The 22,639-nt window shown below is 37.1% G+C and overlaps 1 protein-coding gene across 1 annotated transcript in view; it reads left to right on the plus strand.

Annotated features, from left to right (window-relative positions):
- MALRD1 (MAM and LDL receptor class A domain containing 1) overlaps positions 1 to 22,639 on the plus strand; it is a 3,217,568-nt gene that overhangs the window by 364,300 nt on the left and 2,830,629 nt on the right. The window lies entirely within an intron of this gene.

Genomic DNA, 22,639 nt, shown 5'->3' on the forward strand with positions numbered 1-22,639 from the left:
TTTGTGCTGAACCTGTCTGCCAGGATGTTGGCTATATCAGTTGGTTCAGTGTATTTTGTGCCATTCTGCACCAACTCCGAGCAGATCTGAGAATTGCCACTTAGATTATCGACATAGCTAAAGAATGCCTTGTGGTTATCTTTGGAGTACATGGCAATTCTTCTTTCGAAGCTAGTCTTGGATGATTTTATGAGGGAACATAGTTTCTTGCTGATACTGATCAGGGATGTCTTCCCTTCTTGGGATTTTACTCTTTTTTGTACTAGTTTCCTCCTTGTATTCTATAGCTTGTTTATGGCAGGGGTCCACCAGACTGGTTTCCTTTTCTTGGAGGAGTGAGTCTTGGTTTTGTTTGGGGTAGCATGATCCATGCATTCTTGTAGATGCCCGTAGAGTGCATTAGTAAAGGATTTTGCAGCTTGGACAGTGTTATCCTTTAGCATGGGGGCTTTGAAACTTCCCACCTCAGTCTTAAGTAACGTGATGTTTGCTTTTGAAAAGTTTTTCACGGTGATTTCTTTGACCGGGGATGGTGGTGGAATGTGGATATCCAGAGTGATTAGTTTATGGCCAGATCTAACCAACAAGGGGTTAACTTCTGGTGTGGAACACTGGTCGCCCATGTTGGTGATGACCAGGTCCAATATGTTGTCACCTCTGGTGGGGGTGTTGACCAGCTGAGCCAGGTCATTTGAGTTTATAAATTCTAGGAAATGTTGGGCAAGGGAATTAGTACTTGAGTAGTTCTCCCAGTTAATGTTTGGGTAATTGAAATCACCCAATATCAGGGTGTTTAGTAGGACTTTTATGTTTCCAAGTGCTTCCAGGAATGCGGAGTGGGGGTCCTGGGACATGGTGGGTGATCTGTAGCAAGCTATAACTTGAATAGCAGTTTTGCCTGTTGTTAGTTGCACATGGATGATCTCTGAAGCATCTTGCTGTGCCACTAACCTGAAGGTGTGGGTATCCTTGATGAATATGGATACTCCCCCGCCTTTTGTATTTCGGTCTGGGTTTTGTGGCCAAAATGTATGGTATGAGTTGTAGCCTGGTAGTGCTCGGGTGCTCTCTGGAGCCTTTAACCAGGTTTCTGTTACTGCACATATATCGATTTTCTCCATACTGAGGAGTGCCTCGAGCACGTGCATTTTGAGGATTAGACTTCTGGCATTGAGTAGCATTATCCTCAGTTTTCTGTTACTTGTGCTATTTACGGTGGTGGGTTTGTCTTTTGACCCTTGCCTAAAAAAAGCACTATGGGGATAGCAAGAGCCTTGGCCAGTATTCGAAAGCCTAAGGGTGACAGGTGCAAGCCATCTCTAGCAAAGCAGTGTGGCTTGTCAGGCATGTCATCCCAGGCTGACAGACACTGGATCCCCTTTGAATGACACCAGAAGCTTAGCCAATTGCTGAAATTGATAATTTTGTCTCTATACTGTGTATCATTCTTGGTGAAGGCAGGATGCTACTCAGGGTCAGTGTCATACCGAACTGAGCTACATGATCAGAGAGCTCCTCCATGTCTCTTTTCATGTAGTCCAAGGAGGTACGGCTCAGGTCATTCACACCAACATGGACAATGACAGAGTCATATTTGTACTTGTTCTGGAGTGACCTGAGTGCTTGTGTTATGTGGCAGATCCTGGCACCCGACGGGCAGCTAATAGTAACCTTCTCCTTGTTCAGCCTAGTGAGTGGGATGTCAGTATGCCTGACTATAGAGTCACCTATTACTAGTGTGTTTGGTATGTTATTTTGCCTTAAGGGCTGTGATTGCGTGGCACACTGGTTTTGTGAAGTATGTGTTTCATAGTTTGTGTTGGGGGTGGAGGTTGCTTGGATATCTGCTTTGGAGGTCTCTTTTGCTTTTGCAAATTTTTATTTAGAGCCTCTGAGTATGTTTTCGTGTATTTATGTGTGTTTTTTGACGGTGCTGGTTTCATAGGTCTATGTGAGACTGGTGGTGTGATGCAAGTAATTCTCTTCTCCTCTTGACTGCCTGGTCCAGTCTTGGGTTGAGAGAGTTTAGCCTCCAGTTTGGCTGTATAATTGCATCTCTCGCATGTATTAGTGTTTGGTGGAAGGAGAAGAGGGTTTTCTGTGTACATGAGGCAATTGTAACATTGCCTCAAAATGCCCAGATTCACCAGTTGGACCAGAGAGTACATCTGAAACTGCCCTTTGGACATTCCTGGATAGGTAAAGTGAACTATTTTACTGATTGTCTGGTAAGGTCGAACAGAGAGCCTTGTCCTTCTCTACAGTATAGGGAAGGGGGTCTAGTACTAAGGTTTATTAGTGCTTGCTATGAGTTTTGAGCAAGTGCCGGGATGAGAAGTGAATGGTTTGAGTGCTTAAGTTGAAAGTTTGTCTAGTTTCAAGGGAAAAATTGAAGCGTAGACTTTGTGGAGCCAGGAATAGTTATACCCTATCTAACCACTGTGCAAATGCGAGTTTTATAGCAGGGAAATGAAAGAGATAGAAATTAGCCCAAAATGGCCAATAAACTACTAATTTCTGGGCTGAAACCACTCCTCCAGGGACAGATAGGCTGCTCAAAGCTCCTCTCACCGTGAAGAGATAAACTTCCTTCTATCCAAGTAAGGTATGGGCAAACACAGAAATTTATAACACAGCCCTGAATTCAGCACTAACCTGACAACTGGACTATACTAGCTTAGAAAGGTGGGAAAACAAGTATATATATATTTTTTTTTTCAGAAAATAAAGGAGATACAATCAAAAAAATACTTTAAATGCACAGAAATGGCTATCACACTTGAGTGTGTACCTATAACAGTTAAACATGTCATTTAAACACAAAAATGAATATGTTTAAGTGCAGGCAGTAAAATAAGTACAATGCTTGTTTGTTTGTTTGTGTCTTTCGGCTTTTCCCGGTTAGGGGTCGCCACAGCGGAACTCCGGTCGCTAATGATTGGTAGTTGATTTTTACGTACCGAGTTACCAGCCCTGATGCACAACCTTCAATGAAGGTATGCCCATTCACGCATGTCTCCACGGAGAAGACAGTAAAATAAGTACAATATGTAGCTGAAACAAGCTTTTTGAATCACAGAAACTCTAGAAAATCAGTGTTTTAGGTGGAATTAGCTAAAGGCAGCAAGAAAATGCAGAAAAATTATACTTAATCACTCCAAAGTCTCTCTTTTGTCTCTCTGCTGCTCTAGAACTCTGCAGGGCACCAGGCAGGTGCTTGCTGAGCTGTATACTAGAGCAAAAACCTCACAAATGCGGGTTTTATAGCAGGGAAATAAAAGAGAGGGAATTAGCCCAAAATGGCCAATAAACTACTAATTTCTGAGCTGAAATCACTCATCCAGGGACAGATAGGTTGCTCAAAGCTCCCTCTCTCACAGTGAACAGAGAAACTTCCTTCTATCCAAGTAAGGTATGGGCAAACACATAAACTTGTAACACAGCCCTGAATTCAGCACTAACCTGAAAACTGGACTATACTAGCTTAGAAAGGTGGGAAAATAAGTTTTTTTGTTTGTTTTTTTTTTCAGAAACTAAAGCAGATACAATCAAAAAACATTTTAAATACACAGAAATGGCTATCACACTTGAGTGTGTAGCCTACAACAGTTAAACAGGTAATTTAAACACAAAAACAACTTTGTTAAAGTGCAGGCAGTAAAATAAGTACAATATGTAGCTGAAACAAGCTTTTTAACTCACAGAAACTCCTGAAAATCTGTGTTTTAGGCGGAAATAGCAAAGGCAGCCAGAAAATGCAGAAAAATGATACTCAATCACTCCAAAGTCTCTCTTTTATCTCTCTGCTGCTGTAGAACTCTACAGGGCACCAGGCAGGAGCTTGCTAAGCTGTATACTCAACAAATCTACTCATGTTTTCAAGAAACCCTCCCAGCTAACTAAAATGAAAAGTAAAATACTCTGAGTTAGTGATCCAGATACTTCCCTCTAATGGTCTCCAGTGCACTTCCAAGCAAAACGTGTTTCAGTGGTACTTTTCAGTACTGCTGCTAGGAACAGCATACCCTGCAACTGAAGAAAAGCATCATAACATATCCATAAGGCATCTGAAAGAATTCTCTGATTACATATAAACAGATTCACACTGAGCTTTTAACAGTACAGTCATCTAGTCATAGGAGTTAAAATGTTTATCCTTTTTCATAGATAGTGCCTGATCATTGAATCTCCAGTGGCTGCTTTTGAAAAATCTCAGATAGCATTCCTAGGTTCCATAAACAAAAATCCCTTTCACCTGAATCTTTATAAAGAAATAAAAAAAAAAAGTCTTAAAAGTTTTGAAAAAATATTCAGAAAGTGATCTAGAAATAATTGGAGAATGATGAGGAACGTTCATGCTCACTTAATAAACAGCAAAATGGTCTAGTTGCTTTGTTCTGTTACTCATGCAAAATGGTATGAGAAATATGGTCATGATCTATATCATTTCACATACAAATTCTTAAACCTTTACAAAGCAGGAAGTCAAGTTCACAAATGATTTTTAAACACTGCTTTCCCTTCTCTGTTCCTGTCTTTTTTCTGTTTTTAAAGTATTATTAAATTGTGTCACCTTTTGTACCTAAAGTAGATTTCTTTATTTCAACACAATTGTATTTGATTTTTATAAGAAGCAATCAAACCTGAAAAGATTACACAAACTAACATTGTAATATAATTGCCTTTAATTTTGCTGATTAGCATCCTCATTTCCTGTAAATGTTATCAGTTTTGCTGATGGGCTTTACTTTGGACTCGTACCTAAAGTATACCTTAGATTGCCTTTCATATTAACAAAGGCCATAAAGTAAGCTAGATAACAATGCAAAAGGTATTGACTTTAACCTCAGGTAATATCACAGGTATAGGTGTAAAGTGAATACAGATGACATGTTTTGTTATTTTACATTATGTCTGTCCTTTAACCTCAGATAATATCACAGATATAGGTGTAAAGTCAATACAGATGACATGTTTTGTTATTTTACATTATGTCTGTCTAAAGTGAGGAACTGTTTAAGGCAAGACTTGGAAAACACTGACACACACACTTTTTTTCAATATCTTTCTTATTTGTGTGTTATGCACTTAGCTCCTTGTGAACACTATGCTCATACTCCCAAATAATTATTTTTACCAATTATTTCCTAAGATATGGAAAAACCTGAGAGGTAGTATTGAAGATAAATATAATGGGAAGCAAAAACTGATCAACTAGTAAAGGGAAAATTTTTTTAAAGTAGAGGGTGCTGTCTGCAAATGTAGTATTATTTAAAGCTGTTGACAGGCTATATAGTAGGCATCACATGAGGCACGTTTCTTGTTTAACAGTCAAGATGTATTAAGCAAGTGTTGTAGAAAACAATATTTCTTAGGTCATTCATTCCATGTGACAAGTAGTAAGGATGCAACAAATGTCTTATGAAATAAAATACCTTTCTGGTTTGATTAGTCTGATAAAACTCCCTATAAAGTTCTAAATGAACCAGCTTTTTTGTTTGCAAATTTTATTTCTAGATGACTTCTTTTAGGCAAATTCAAGCATGCCATTTTATGACCTGTCAGGAAAGCTGATAAATAAATATTTACTTTTCCTATTTCTTTCTTTCTTTTTTATTCTATTTATTTCCTTCCTTCCCTTCCTGTTTCATGCTTTTCTTCCTATCCTTTTAACTTTTCATATATGACTTGCTGGTACAGAAAAATGTAGTCAAGAGTATAAATCAGATGCAGTTTTCAGTCTGAGAATAGATACTGAATGCTAATGTACACATCTGCATATATTTTAAACCACGAGTCTCAGTCTAGTGAACAGAAGTCACGAGATGCTTACTGTGACAGTGGAGTGCACAGTGATGAGCTGGGTGCTTAGTCTTTATCATTGGAAATGTTTTTACAGCACAGTAGGAGACGTTAACTTTCTAAAGTGTCTTTGGTACAATAAAAGTATGTCATGATTTTAAAGTGACAGCTGCTACCAGAAGTATGCATCTTCATTTGCATCATCAACTACTCAACAAATACTATTCAGGACTAGCTGTAAATGAATCATTACCGAGCAGCTATCTTACTGCAGTATTAGTAGTAAATATTACCATCCTAACCAATTTTAAATAAACAAATAAATAGCTGTTATTAGTTCTTGCAAGGTTCTGAAGTCCTTAACTTTAGCTTAAATGTATGGAACTTCATCAAGTGGTAAAGGATTAAGTGCAACATTACAGAAACAGGCAAAATGAAAGTCATTGACTTAAAATGTCAGATGCTTGCTGACAGTAGTCAAACTGTGTGCATGAGTCATCAGGTGTATGGCAGGCAGAAGTAACTTAGCCAGTTACAAGAGAAGCCTTTATCATCTAGCATTTATTGCTGTAACAACTACTGAGGCTATCTAAATGGTGTGGGGAGAAACAGAATGTGAGATTATCTAAATGGTGTGGGGAGGAACAGAACGTGAGATGATCTAAATGGTGTGGGGAGGAATAGAATGTGAGGCTATCTAAATGGTGCTAGGAGGAACAGAATGTGAGGCTATCTAAATTGTGCTTGGAGGAACAGAATGTGAGGCTATCTAAATGGTGTGCGCAGGAACAGAATGAGAGATTATCTAAATGGTGTGGGGAGGAACAGAATGTGAGATTATCTAAATGATGTGGGGAGGAACAGAATGTGAGATTATCTAAATTATGTGGGGAGGAACAGAATGTGAGCTATCTAAATGGTGCTAGGAGGAACAGAATGTGAGGCTATCTAAATGGTGCTAGGAGGAACAGAATGTGAGCTATCTAAATGGTGCTAGGAGGAACAGAATGTGAGGCTATGTAAATGGTGTGGTGAGGAACAGAATGTGAGGCTATCTAAATGATGTGGTGAGGAACAGAATGTGAGCTATCTAAATGGTCTGGGGAGGAACAGAATGTGAGATTATCTAAATGGTGCTAGGAGGAACAGAATGTGAGGCTATGTAAATGGTGTGGTGAGGAACAGAATGTGAGGCTATCTAAATGATGTGAGGAGGAACAGAATGTGAGATTATCTAAATTATGTGGGGAGGAACAGAATGTGAGCTATCTAAATGGTGCTAGGAGGAACAGAATGTGAGCTATCTAAATGGTGCTAGGAGGAACAGAATGTGAGGCTATGTAAATGGTGTGGTGAGGAACAGAATGTGAGGCTATCTAAATGATGTGGTGAGGAACAGAATGTGAGCTATCTAAATGGTCTGGGGAGGAACAGAATGTGAGATTATCTAAATGATGTGGGGTAGAACAGACTGTGAGCTATCTAAATGATGCTAGGAGGAACAGAATGCGAGGCTGTGTAAATGGTGTGGAGAGAAACAAAATGTGAGCCTATGTAAATAGTGTGGGGAGAAACAGAATGTAAGACTATGTAAATGGTGTGGGGAGGAACAGAATGTGAGTCTATGTAAATGGTGTGCGGAGGAACAGAATGTGAGGCTATGTAAATGGTGTGGAGAGAAACAGAATGTAAGACTATGTAAATGGTGTGGGGAGGAACATAATGTAAGACTATGTAAATGGTGTGGGGAGGAACAGAATGTGAGTCTATGTAAACGGTGTGCGGAGGAACAGAATGTGAGGCTATGCAAGTGGAGTTAGGAGGAACAGAATGCAAAGCTATGTATGGTGTGGGGAGAAACAGAATGTGAGACTATGTAAATGGTGTGGGGAGAAACAGAATGTGAGACTATGTAAATGGTGTGGGTAGGAACAGAATGTGAGTCTATGTAAATGGTGTGGGTAGGAACAGAATGTGAGTCTATGTAAATGGCGTGGGGAGGAACAGAATGTGAGGCTATGTAAATGGTGTGGGGAGGAACAGAATGTGAGGCTGTCTAAGTGGTAATGGTGCTAGGAGGAAACCTTTGGAACATTCCAATAAAGACACATTAGCAATTTAGGACATTTGTTTGACTCAGAGGGATAAAGCCTTCTCTATTACTCAAAAGACCTAGGTTTGGATAGTATCCCAGGTACCACAGGTTCTAGCAATGTGAAACAGGACTGAGAAGCCACTGCCAGCTGGAAACAGATACTCCCACTGCTGCACTGGTCCATAGAGGAGGCTGAGTTGGCTGCAGAATAGATTCATAAGATCATAAGTAAGTACTAGGCTTGCTGTCCTTACATTATGAAATATCACATCATGCAGCTAGTGGACAAAATGCAGTGAATAATCCCACAGCCTGAGGTCAGCTGATAATTGCACATTTGTCACAGGGACAGTTTCATGCATAATGCCTTTTGCAGACTCCATGTCAAGTCTGTGAGGGATGCAGTTAGCTTAAATAATGTAAGCAAACCCTCACTCACCCAAAAACAACTTGCCTTGGACATAGAGTATTTACTTACCCTGGGATAATTGAGGTCTGCTGTTAAACGCAGGTGACCAAAGTCTGTTGGGCAAAGCCAGAACCTCAGGCAACAGGGGCAAGAATAGCCTGATGAAACATAAGGAGTGACTGGGTACTGGAGACTAAACTCATTTTATGGCTACATGGATAATCACCTCACCAAACATCTCTAATATGATGTATGCTTAATACATATAGGAGGAAGCTGATTACCAGTACATTTTAAAATTAGCATAATTTCACCTAATGGTTAAACTAATGGGAGGTTGTACTGCACATCTGAACATGTACTTACATACAAATAAATGTGTTCTGAAATATGTGAATATCTCATTAAATGTTTTGTACTCAGTGTAGAATAGTTTATTGGATTGATTAGCATGGTAATGCACTGGATGTACTCATTGAAGGATGTTTTTAGTCTGAGGTGCTAGACTGATGCTTAAATAGAATGCATGCACCACTCTTTCATTGGTGGATTCCATTTTACAACAAGATCCCTTTCACACATCTCAAGCTACATCAAACATTTATTTCAGCACAATGTGTGTTAATAGGTGTAGTTAACAACTGAATGTTTAAACTAAATGAATTAAAAGGAACTTTTGAAGAATATCATCTGAAATAGATTTTGTTTTTTTGAGGTGAGGTCAACATGTAAGAGTGAGTCTTGTTTAGGAAGCTTTGTCCTAGCAATCCATGGCTACATTTCTACCTCTGTTAATAGACTGCAAGAACAGATATACGGTTTATATTTTCAAAGAAACAACCAAGCCTGTGAATGAAAAAGGCATACCTGCTAATTTCCCCTACTGGAATGCAAGCACTTTTACTTTATTATGCAGGAAAGCCAATTTTCTAGGAGAAACAGAATGCAAAAACATGGTTTCCTATTGGACGGCCCACGTAACATTACTTCATACTTGTGTACTAAACAGTGCATGAGTGATGGGATAAAGACATGTTTCATTTAAGTTTATCAAAGAAGTTGACACAGTAGTGGATAAAATGCTAACAGTTGCATTGAGCAGTCCCACAGTCAGTAGGTCTGTTTGTAAAAGCCTGATGGGAATACTACACGGCCATATAATGTATAAACAATAATGGACTCCTCGCTATAAAAAGGATTGCCATTATCAGTGAAATATAAAAGACCATTTGTAGTTTTACTTCATTTGGATGTGTTTATTTAATGATATACCTTTTCTGGGTGTGGTAAGGTTGGGTTAACACATAGTTGATGTGCCTTGGCTACTCTCGTGACCAGCCAAAGCCTGCTATGAGAAGCTTGCATACCCATACCTAGTATGGTATAGTGCTTTTCTATAGTCATTATTAAAAAAAATGTCTTACTTTAAAAATTGTTATTATATGACAGAACTTTATTACATTTGTGTGTTTTGTATTATACAGAACTAAAGTTATTTTTTAAGCTTTTGTTTAACAAAACTTATTACATATTTTACACCTAGGAACATGTTAAGGCACATATCTCCTTGCTAGAATCTGTAATGGACATCTCTCATTTTTTTATATAATGCCATTATAGTTTAATTCAGTCTGTATATGTAATCCGTGCATGTTTGTTGATGCTATGAGTAGGCAGCTTTGTTATATTGTACATTAATTTATATATATATATATATATATATATATATATATATATATATATATATATAAAGAGAGAGAAAGGGAAATATATGCTTCCACTGAAAATTGCTTTAATGTAGCATGTAAAACTTTTAAGTACACTAAAGTTTTCATTTATGTATCACAAATTCTACTTGAACAGATGCATTTTTGAGTGGCAGATTGTTTCAGTAGCCATACTTCTCTAGAATTTAACTTGGTTATCAAAGTATTTTTGTGACATTTATTATATTTAAAATGTCTGTGCTCATTTTGATCTCCTGTCAGCATTATTTTTTTTTTAATATAAACAATTTGTTGTACAAGCAACAATAAAATGTAGCTTTAAAATGTTTTGAGAGTGAACAAGTCATCAGTTCCATACATAGCCAAAATATACTATGGAAGAGCAGGGAATTGGTAAACTAATATGAATAACCAAAGATATAACAGAATGCATTTAGTGCACACATTATAAAGTAATGTAATTGTGAGAAAAAAGGGCAGATAACAAAAACAGTGCAAAGGGAAAATATTGAAAATAACAATACTGCCAACATGCTTTAACTTTTATACCACGCCCCCTCCTTCCTTCAAAGGGGAAATATTTTATTTTATGTTTATTAATTAAATGCTTGTATTGATGGCCTGAAATGGTTTGTTGTCCTCCTCCAAAACTCATTTTTTTTCACTGGCAAGATGATATTCACAATTATACTGTATATAGTACTCCAAATGTTATCCTGACACTTATTGCAGAAATTGAACATTAAGTTTATACGGCCTACTACTGATAGCTCATCTTATACATACCAGTATCCTAGTAGCAATCATTGTTGCATTTTCATTTCATGAGTTTGTTTTAGGTCAACTGACAAATTTTTATTCAAGTTTCATCCACCTTTATTGCTACTATTGCTGTATTCCCCAGTTATTCTAATACTGTATTTGCATATTTGCTTCTTATAAGTTGCTTTGTATTTGTTGCCATGTTTCTTGTGACAAGATTCTGTTCACATTTCCAAGCTTGCTAAACCATTGTTCATATTTCCTACTCCTAGGTATAATTTCCATACAGTCTTTTACATATATATATATATATATATATATATATATATATATATATATATATATAGTTTCATTTCAGAATGTCGAGTTAGTGAAAACTCAAAATTAATATGGTCGAGACCATATCATCGAGTTTTCAGAAACTTGAAATTCTGAAGTTAAATAAAAAAAAAAAAAAGAAAAAAAGTCAAACACATTGTTTCTGCAGGGGGGGCAAGCCCCCCCCTGCACCCTCCCTACTTAAATATACCATCTCCATGATCACACTATAGCAAGGAAATGGGAAATCTCCCGTTCTGCACTTCTGCATACAGCGCGGAATGGGAGATTTCCCTTTTCCCCATGTAGCTCGATCTCAGAGGTGGTATATTTAAGTAGGGGCCAGGAGTGTGGGAGGTGCAGGAAACGATGTGTTTGACTTTTTTTCTTTTTTTTTTTTAACTTCGGAATTTCGAGTTTCTGAAAACTCGATCATATGGTCTCAACCATATGAAGTTCGAGTTTTCAGTAACTCGACATTCTGAAGTGAAACTCTATATATATATATATATATATATATATATATATATATATATAAGTTTTTTTTCTGTCCCTTTCTCAGTCAGTTGAATATTTAAATATGATATTTAATCATGACTGAGTTACATGATTAAGGAATTACAAACACATTAAAATATTACTATTTTTTTCTCAGATTTGGTATTTCAATCAGCATACATGCTTATCAATTATGTTTGCAAGCTTATAACTGAACCTAAATGTTATTGTATCAACAAGTGATGTGAAAAATTGCTATTAACAGGTGTTTTAATCCTTCAGTGTGAGGAAGGAGGCATAACATAGTTGTTTTATTTTTTTGAGGAGCAAGTGCTAACCCATATCTCACATGAAGGGATTCAAATCATCATGCAAATTAAACTTGTGTAAACTTTTACTTCACATTAAGGGATCCAGACAACTGTAAAAATATAGACACAAGTGTTGGTCTATATCTCACATGAGAGATATGGATTATCATGACAAATTAAACAGAAATTGTCCTATATCTCATATAAAGTGATCCAGATGATCATGACAAAGTAGGCATAAGTTTTAGTCCATATCTCATGTGGAACAATCCAGATTATCATGACAAACTAGACTTAAGTGTAGATCTATATAGTGCATTGCAGCATCCAGATTAGCATGACACTCTTGATGTGAGTCCATACAAGTGGAATCTCTTCATTCTTTAAAGCTAAAGCTTGAGGACTCTACCATTTTTTATCTACGTTTAACAATTTCATGCAAAAGTTGCATTCTTTCCATTTAAAAGTACAGACACCACATGGAGAGATTTATCAAATATGTTGCTTGACTATAATTCCTTCCTAGCTTCAGAAACTATGACCTAAAGAGAATTATTCCACAAGAAATCATTTCCTTGTCTTGTTGCAACCTTCATAGTAATGTGTGTTGATGTTTCCTAGAGGAAAACATCTGTTGTGTAGCAGGATACCAAAACAACTATGGAGAAGAATATCTGAAGAACCTATCTCTTTTTTATAATCTTCACTGTTTTGGCAATCACCGTGACTCAATCATTGTCTATTTTTCACAACAGACTACAGCCAGGGTAGATTTGTGGACACCATGATCTTTCTGACCAAAATAAATATATCTAAATCAATATATATTTAATCAACTTCCATTCATTTACAGTGTCTTTCAGTCAGAGAGTTCCTGCCGGCTTGTTTCATTCTCTGTTTAAAAAAATGCTTATATTCATGGCAATGGTTTATCTTTTAGCTTTTTTTCTGGCAAAACATTTTGACTTTTGAATTCAACATTTTGTATTATAGATGCCATCTTTCAATAAAACACAGTACTACAATTTAGACTGTTCCTTCAAAAAATTGTATTGAATCCCACTGTAAGGAAATTATGTTTTAGATAAAATTTGAATCAGGTCATGCCTCTGGTGGAACAAGAGATAGGCGCTATGAAATAAAACAATGTGACAAAGAGTCTCCAAAAGTAAACTATGCCCACTGTAATCAAGGCAAATTGATCCAAATGACATTTTTTTTCCACAAGAGAGCAAAAACAGGCATTGATTTGATTAAATTCATTATTTTCCATTATGAAGTAGAAGCATTACATTGGTAGTAATGATGGTTAAAAGAGAACCACAATGAAGAAGTCTTCTCAGTATATATGAATAATTGGATTGATACATATTATTAATTTTCAGCATTATAATTTAGAAGGCAAGGGGAATATGAGAGCAGAGTATCGCTTATAAAAATAGTAGAAGAACTGCAATGAAAATTATCCTGCTCTGAAATTAAATACTTGAAAATTACTTTATTGAAAAGGTGCATTTTTTATCTTTTGTTGCAGTTACTGCAGCCATTTTCATTTTTTTAAATAGACACACTTTGCATCATATTCAGATGTCACAGAAACTGTCAATTTGGTTGTTGAGGCATATATAAACTTGACTATAACATGCTGCTTTGCCAAGACACAGGTGTGCTTCAGTATTTCAGTATTTGCAAAGAAACTGCTTGCAGATAACATGCAACAAAACAGATCTTCATCTTAAAATAGCCAAATGAAACAAATAATAGCTTTAAATGAGTACAGATATACAATGATTGCAAATAAGCTATTATCTTAAGACATCCAGACTTTGCAGAAAAGTATATTAAACATGAACATGTATAAAGTGGCTTAGTGACATATATTCGAACATTACACCACTGGTGTTTCACTAAATTTTCTTTGAAATATTAAGTCCTTGGTAAAGGCATAAACTATGTTTACTAAAGCAGTGAAATACCCAAATGACCTATCTTCTAATGTTTTTTTCCTTTTTCTTTTTATGGGAGAGGAATTATCTTTTCAGTGACCCAGCTCCTTACATGAGTAATTCAGGTTGAGCGTTGGGCATCAGGTTGTCAGTCTCTGAAACTGCTGTTTTTTTTTTCTGTTTATGCTATAATCCTTCTAAATACTCAGCAGAACGAGAATAAAATGTCTTTGATATCTTTCCATTTCTCAGATTTCTTATGCATGCTACCAAAAAACAGGTGCAAGCTGATTCAGTCATATACCCATGGCTGATTACTTGTTTTTGACAGAGGTTAGGTCCGTGGAAGAAAATTCTAACTTATAATAGTCTTTCTTCTCTGACTCAAAATTAATTATTTCAGCTGCTGCTGGACTTTTGAAAAAAAAAACAAGAAAAATATCTTCCTTGCTCTAGTGCTCAAATGGGATCAAAACTAGTCAGTGTATAACTCAGCAGAAATCCTCACTGTTGTGATGTAAGCACTTCCACAGCTTTTAGTACAATTCTTGATAATCTCTCTTTATTCAAAATAAAATAGAATTCTTACCCTTGCCAAAGAGAGAAAAAAAAATATTACTTGACATTACCTTCATTGTGGTGGTGCTGCTGTAGTGTTGTCGCCTCACAGTAAGATGTTCTCCTGTTCGATTCTCAGCTAAAGCGTCTTCTTTGTGGAGACATGCGTGAATGGGCGTACCTTCGTTGAAGGTTGTGCGTCAGAGCTGGCAACTCGGTACGTAAAAATCTATCCAAGTATTTCTTACAATATGATGCCATAAAAGTCAGCAATTAAAAATATGACTCACTAATTCTATTTATTATCCTAGGAATTCAGAAAGAACCCCAAAAACAGTGGTAACAGCTACAATCCAGAGGGATGGTTTCCAAGGTGTGGGAAATTGATATTTGGAGTCACATTAGTAGCAATGAGGAAAGACCATGTTATTAGTTAATTTGCATGTATCTGAATCACCTTTAACTAGCATGAGTGCAAATGAGCACTTTTCTGCTATAATCAACACTGGTGGCCCATAAGAGTTGGCGCAGATACCACCTCGTTTACTCATACACCCACATACACACATATAAACACTAATATATCTCTTACCTTACTCTCAGTTGACAAAATGTCCCTTATGGTTTTATTTTTGTCCCTGCCCCTCACAGATCCTTACAGTCAATCGATATTAGACATTTGAGATTCATTCTAATTAATGTTCATAAAAAAAGCAACACTGTGTTAGACCTATTGTTCTAATAACTTTTTAGTGAGTCCCAGTAATAGTTTAAATATTCTTCCTTGTGTTGTCTAGTGTTTCTCCCACTTTTATAATGAAGCCCCACACACACACACACACCCATCCCTCTCTATCTGTCCCTGATTTTACAGGATGCTCCTGCTGTTGCCTGTTAGAGGTCCTATGTACAAACATTGACTAATGCCAGACATTATAATTTCATACGTCTTATTACATAAAGAGATCACTGCTATACAAACTGATTTGTTAGTGAAGTGGGCTAAAAGTACTGCCTTATCTGCAAGGGTGCAGGGTTCAATACTTTCCCTCTTTTACTTTAATTTTTTTAAAGTCTTTGGAATATTTTAGAAGGATCTCTGGTGTCTGGTGGTAGTACAGAAGACTAAAAGGCTCTGTCTGAGTCGTAAAAGTACATAGCTTGCATAAGTGCCTTTAGGGCATACCATAGCTTTCAACTGTCCCTGATTTTCAGGGATGTAAGCACTTTTGACTAAGATTTTCATTCTGTTCCTCTTAATCCACCCTAAAACTGGTGAGCTTTGGAAAAAAGGTTGCAAATTGTTCTTAATAAATAATAACAATAGTTAATCATTACAAACTTCTTTTACTTCAGAAAAAAAGTATATTAATTCACATTCTCTTATTCAGTAAACATCTCAAGTTAATAACACTATTATTTTAAAAAGTTTCCCTGATTATTTCTGATTAGTTCTGGATTTCTCTTTGATTCTGTTGAGGTTTGCATTGATTCAGTTGAGAGCTTGGGGGCACGCTATACAGATTATCCCAGGTATTTAGTGTTCCTCTAACCCACATCTTTTGTGCTCCAAAATTTTGTTGTAGTACTCAGCAAGTGCCTTTAAAGCACAAAATAAAGAATTATCTTGTGACTAGTGCTCCTCATCCCCATGTCCTTCATGGAGGAAAGCTTTGTTCTAAAATGTTGTTAGTGACTTTAAGGTAAGAAATAGAGATGTTCCCTGTGTGTAGTATTCTGTCCGAGTGTTGCAGGATTAAATTGATAGTCTAGGGGAGTCCCCCACACACAAAAAATAAAGTCCCCCTCACCCAGTCGCACTCACATGCATGATCGGCCATTCACTCATATTCACACAAACACACACACACACACACACACACACACACACACACACACACACACACAGACACATGCGCGCGCGTGCACACACACACAAATGCACATACAATGATTAGAGCCACATTATTGACCATGTATTCCTATTTTAGAGCATTCAGGTCAGACACATACAGCTAACAGCATTATAACTCACCTCCACACAAACAGACATACACATAAAGACGGAATCATATAGACACATAAACATGTATGCACGCACGTGCACACAGATACACACACACACACACACACACACACACACACACACACACACACACACACACACACACGCACACATGTGTGCATGTTCATGGATGCAAAGGCACAGACTCACATAAACATACAAAGAAGCATCCACACTCACTCACACATGCACGTATTGCCTTGCATCTTTGTAATTGCTACCACAGTTATTTGCTTTATTTATTTTTTCCCCTGCCTGTTATCTGCAGCTATTAAAAAATCACAGTTAGTGAATGGAAAGGAAATGGTGGCACCCTAAAGGATTTCAGTGTCAGCACACAGATTCCATGTTTGAATAGGAACAGTGTTTGAATAGGAGCAATTCTTATTTACTGGGTTCTTCTTGTACATTAATTCACCCATTTTTAAGCAAACATAAACAACTGAGCACAACAAAATAGGTTCTTAAGTGTATAGGAAATTCCTAGGCTGTCAGCTCAAGAGCCCTTACAGGCCTAGCCATATCTAACCTGAGTTTCCCAGTTATCAATATCTGTGTGAACAAGTTCACTGAGGTATGAGCCTATGCTATGGTATCTAGTACTGACTGCCTCTGTCCAAAATGATCATCATATGAGTGAAAAATGTTGACTGTTGTGTATGTGTCTTATGCTAGTGACTGCAATGTTTCCCATGCTAGTGACAGTAATGTTGGGTCCTATACTAGTGATGGCAGTGTATCCTATACTGGTAAAGGCAATGCGTCCTACGATAGTGATAGCAATGTACCATGTGTTAGTGAATGTATCTTATACTAGTGACAACAATGTGTCCTATGGCAGTGATAGTAATGTGTCCTCTACTAGTAGAGACAAAGTGTTCTGTACTAGTGACAGTAAAGCATTCTATGCTAGTGCTAGTAATGCGTCCCATACTAGTGATGACAAAATATGCTTTCTTTTATGTACATTGACTCAGCCTGTTAAGACACCAGAATTTTGCAGTGTTTTGCATGTATTCATTACTGAATAGCTTATTTAACAGAACTGGGTGGAAAGATAAAAGGTTATGCTTTCTACTTAGCAGTATTTCTGTATCTTTGTCACATTAGATGCAGTATATGCTAAAGTTCTTCTAATGGATCCCATGTAATGATTAGCAGCCACACATTAAATCACTATAATTCAGCCACAACCTCAGCTTTCAAAGCAGTACATGCCATTCTCTGGTAATAAATGTTGCTTCTCCTAATGACTGCAGTCTTTAATGCATTTGACACATGATATGAAATACTTGAAGGTGACTTTCTTGTAGCTGTTTGCAACATTATGTGCCATTCTAAAACATGCCTTTATTTTTTATACTGGAGCATCATAGCATAAACAAAGCTCATCTTAATACATGTGCTGACAGATGTATTTGATGAAAAGAAGCTTTTCTAAGCAGAGACGTGATGGGGGTGAAAAATTGATCCACATTAACGTGTGGTTTACATTAATGTTCCCATTATTCTCATAAGAAATGAACCTTCAATGTTTTTTCTTTCAGTATCGGCATCGGAAATCAATGTTGTGTGCTACTACTAATAGTAAAAGGTTCTGTATGTCATTTTCAGAATGACAACAACAATGTGTAGTGTGATGCAACATATTTGGAAACTGTCACTTTTTTAATAAACTGTCCTTCTATTGATCATTAATCTTGTTATGTGACCTCTGCTATTGGCTTTGACCCTGCTGAATATTAAAATGCATTCTCAATCTATAGATGTGATGTTTAGGACATTTTCTATAATTGTTTTCATTTTTGCAGCGTGTTTTAGATTTTAATTTATTCTGAAGAATCAACACTGATGACATCTAAAATGATTTAAGAAAGATAGTCTTTTCTTGGGATGTTTTATGGGTTAGGCAGTGATTTATGGCAGGTGTATTAGATGTTACAATTCTTCAATATATCTTCAGTGTGATATTAACACATTGTTTATGGTGTTATCTGTATTACCTATTTATTGTGTTATCTGTATTACCTATATAAAAGGATGGTTTCTCTAGAAAAATTTGATCTGCATTTTCAGTACACTTATTGGTCAGAATGATAAACAGTCTGCTAACTTGAAAGATTATACCATAAATAGGCACATTTATCTCTTATGTCCCATTGAAGAGTGATTTTTGTGGAAGGTACAAAGACTATGTACCATCTCTCCCCTTGTGCATTAAGCAAGTGTTAGGCACATCCAGTCTTCTGTGTGTACCTTACCCTGTATAGTGACTAGTCTGAAGACAAGTGCTTCAGCATCCTAGTTTGTAAGCAATAACCGTATAGACTTTATACCTTCCTCCACTGATATCCTGCTGGTCAACTTTAACTCTCTACTTCCTAAAACACACACACTGACATTTACTCATACTACTCTTACTCAAACTATTTCTTTCACTAATATTTTCTTCACTTCTTCCTGACTTGCTATTTCCATTACTTATATCCTCCTGTCTTTTTTTTAGTGAAACTGCATGCCTTCAAGAAGTCACCCTAGGTCCCCCCCCCACACCTTCCTTTCTTATTTCTCCTTGCCTGAGACAGTTCCTAAACTAATTGCAGCTCTGAGCTAGTATTTGTGCACAGTCAACACTGAGTCAGTGCACTGAGCTGCCTGTTTAGTGTATATTTTATTGTGCTATAAAAGTGTCCCTGCAAGCAATTAGATATGTATGTAACAGTGAAGTCTGCAATCTGTTCATTTATTTGTAATTATATCATAATTTTCAAGCTTGTAAAATCAATCAGCTATATAAATATTATGGCAGCCTAATCAAAGTACTTTGTCCACTTTAATAACTCCATTTTCTTAGACCACAGAGGTCCCACTGGTACTTTTTCCTTTAATATGCTCTTTATTGTTTTTAGCAGACTTCTGTCTCCCTTCCTTAGATTTATTTCTGTTCTTGTGTAAACACTTTTAGTTCTGGGCCAGTATTTTTCCAGAGTTGCACTCCTGCATTCTTGCTTACCTTTTCTCATTAAAACCAAGAAAACAAGGGAGAACCACCAAAAAATAATAAAACCAATAATCAAAAGTATTCAGCAGTATCAGTAAAGTCACATACATGGAGAGCCACAGGGATAAATAACACCACAATCTATTTATTGAAATAAATGGTGGTGTTATTTATCCCTTTAACTTTTAGTTATTACTTTTTCTAATTATTTTGCTGATCTGTGAGGGTGGGGGTAGGCTTTGGACTTTGCATTTCAAAATTCGTAAAATTCATAAAAACCTCCTTATATTGCTCAGTTGTTCAAACAATCAAGTGCAATTTTTTACTGTTATCATCATTGTCAGGTCAAGCTGATATTGAACTAACTCTCCTACTAAATCTGTGTCTTAGAGCAACAAAACCAAGACGTTCATCTACTAGCACAGAAGCCTTTTAAACTGCATTGCTCCTTTTACTTATCTCTCAGCAGATTTGTGGCTATTTAAATTCAGTCAATGATTGTTTTTTTTCCCTGTCTCTTTGTCAAGTTTTCAAAGTGCTTTGCTTGGCCTCACCAATGTTCAATCTCATTCCACCACCCTATCTCCAATTCCCACCCATCCTTTCTTACTCTGCATTTATAGTTCCATAGGACCTCCACACTATTAACAGATTCCTGCTATTTACAAATAAGTCAAATAATATTGCAGGAGACTCGCTCTACTCCCAATATGTTGCTAAACTGTGAATAGTATCCCCACACAAATGAAACTCTCTGACAAACTCAGTAGTTTTAAATTACTGCTTAGACATCATCTTAACCAATCCTGTTTCTGCACATGCTCAGCACAAGGTTGAAACTTTGTGTTCACCGTAAAATAGTCTCCTGAAACAGAATACTCTCAACCTCTCACTGAAATGGCAAAACAATTTTTATACATAATTGCTACCTGTACAATCCACTAAGCTGCATGGAAGCTTTCTTTTTAGTAACTGCCACCTCTCTAAAATCTTAGAATGTATAAATGTAACTGTCAGTTTATAAATATAAACAGAAATGTTAACTACTCTGTGTTTAACTGGAACTTAGTATAATGCAATGTAAGCAAATGGAGCTTTTCTCCATGGAACTGCTGAAAATGGAAATTATTTAGTCAGACTTCTAAAAATAAATAATATTTTTGCTCAGGGGCGGCCCGTGCTATCGGACAGCCGGACTGCAGCCCCCTCAAAATAAAAAATAAAAAGAAAAGCTTTTTTTAAATTTTGCGGACTTTAAAAGCTTTTTTTAAATTTTGCGGTCTTTCGAGCATGCGCAGTAGTCCCGACTACTGTCGGTCTATGTGCATGCTCCAAGCAGCCCGGCAGTCCCCATAGGGGGACACAAGGAGATGTCTGTGCACTTTTAAAGTGCACAGACACGCTGGGATTATGTGTTGGGTCCGGACTGCAACAGCAGCATTCAGGATCGTCGGGAAAGAGCAGTCATTACAGTCTCGTCGGGAAGGAGCTTTGCATGGGATCTCGCAGGTCTTTGAAGTATTTGCGCGGGCTGGATATACTATGGAGAACAGACAGGTAAGTTTATGGTGCTTTTTATGTTTATATTGAGTGTGTATGGTGCTTTTTAGTTATACAATGCTTATACTGGTGTGTGTGAATGGTGCTTTTTAGTTATACTGGTGTGTGTGAATGGTGCTTTTTAGTTATACAATGCTTATACTGGTGTGTGTGAATGGTGCTTTTTAGTTATACTGGTGTGTGTGAATGGTGCTTTTTAGTCATACAATGCTTATACTGGTGTGTGTGAATGGTGCTTTTTAGTCATACAATGCTTATACTGGTGTGTGTGAATGGTGCTTTTTAGTCATAAAATGCTTATACTGGTGTGTGTGAATGGTGCTTTTTAGTCATACAATGCTTATACTTGTGTGTGTGTGTGAAAATGTCCCAGGTGCTCATGGTGGTGTGGTAGGGAATGCCTCAGGCTTGAACCCTGTACCCTGTATGCACGTGTTTAAGACTTGAGTTCCCTACCCACCACCATTTGTAAAAAAATTGCAGATTTTTGCCTCATATTCAATCTGATCTGTTCCTCATAATATCTGTGGTTTGTAAATGTTGCAATGCTTGATATTTGATGGTGTAGTAGTAGCATTGTTGCCTCACAGCTGCAGGTTCTCAGGTTTGATTCTTGGCTGGGGTTCCTTCTTTGTGGGGTCCATATCTTCTCCCTGTGTTTGTGTGGGTTTGCTTTTGTGTCCTCCCATGTTACAAAGACATGTCTGCATTATTTCTTCCTGGGCCTCTGCTGAAAATTGTTTTTTTGTTCCAAGTCAGACTGTCCTGATTAACAAATGTTAAATAAAATTGACAGGCATTTGAATTTCAGACTTCAGGTTTCTGAATGTTTAATTCCTTGCATATTTGATGGTGCAGTGGTACTATTGTTGCCTCACAGCTATAGGTTTTCTGGTTTGATTCTTGGTTGGGGTGGCTTCTGTGTGGAGTCTGCATCTCCTCCCTGTGTTTGTGTGGATTTGCTCTGGTGCCCTGCCATTTTACAAAGATGTGTCTGCAGTATTAATCCCTGCGTCTCTGCTGAAAATTGTTTTGTTCTGTCCGCAGTAAAATTGACCGGCATTTGAATTTCAAACTTCATGTTCTTCAGAATACATAGTAGCACAACCTTTTTTCTAGCAATTTTCTAAGTTTATAAGATGAATATTTTAAATTTGTCCCTATTTTTGGGACTGTATTCCCCCATTATTGGCTTTGTCCAGGTTTTTGTGCTAAGGTTGACAGCTATGGCAAGAACTGAATTCACTGAATATGTTTGAGGGCTGTTTTCCCTCATTACTGGGTTTGTCCAGGTGTTTTATACTAAGAGGTTGACAGCTATGGTGAGAACTGAATTCACTAAATGATAGCCATTTAAGTTTCAGTCTTCCTCTCTTTTACAAAGCAGCTGATGTGGTGTAGTGGTATGTTACTCTGACTGTTTTTTGCTCAGGGACCTTGGCAGTAAAATGTATGGTGGCAACACATTTTATTCTAGCAACTTTCCAAGATTATACAAGCAATGTTTAATGTGTCCCTGGTTTTGGGGCTTTTGACCCCCCCCCCAATACAGTTTGGCTTTTTCCAGTTTTCTTGAGCTGCGAAGTT

Source organism: Protopterus annectens, chromosome 3.part0 (assembly GCF_019279795.1).
Source record: "Protopterus annectens isolate FY-2018-M chromosome 3.part0, PAN1.0, whole genome shotgun sequence".
Classification (NCBI taxonomy): Eukaryota; Metazoa; Chordata; order Ceratodontiformes; family Protopteridae; genus Protopterus; species Protopterus annectens.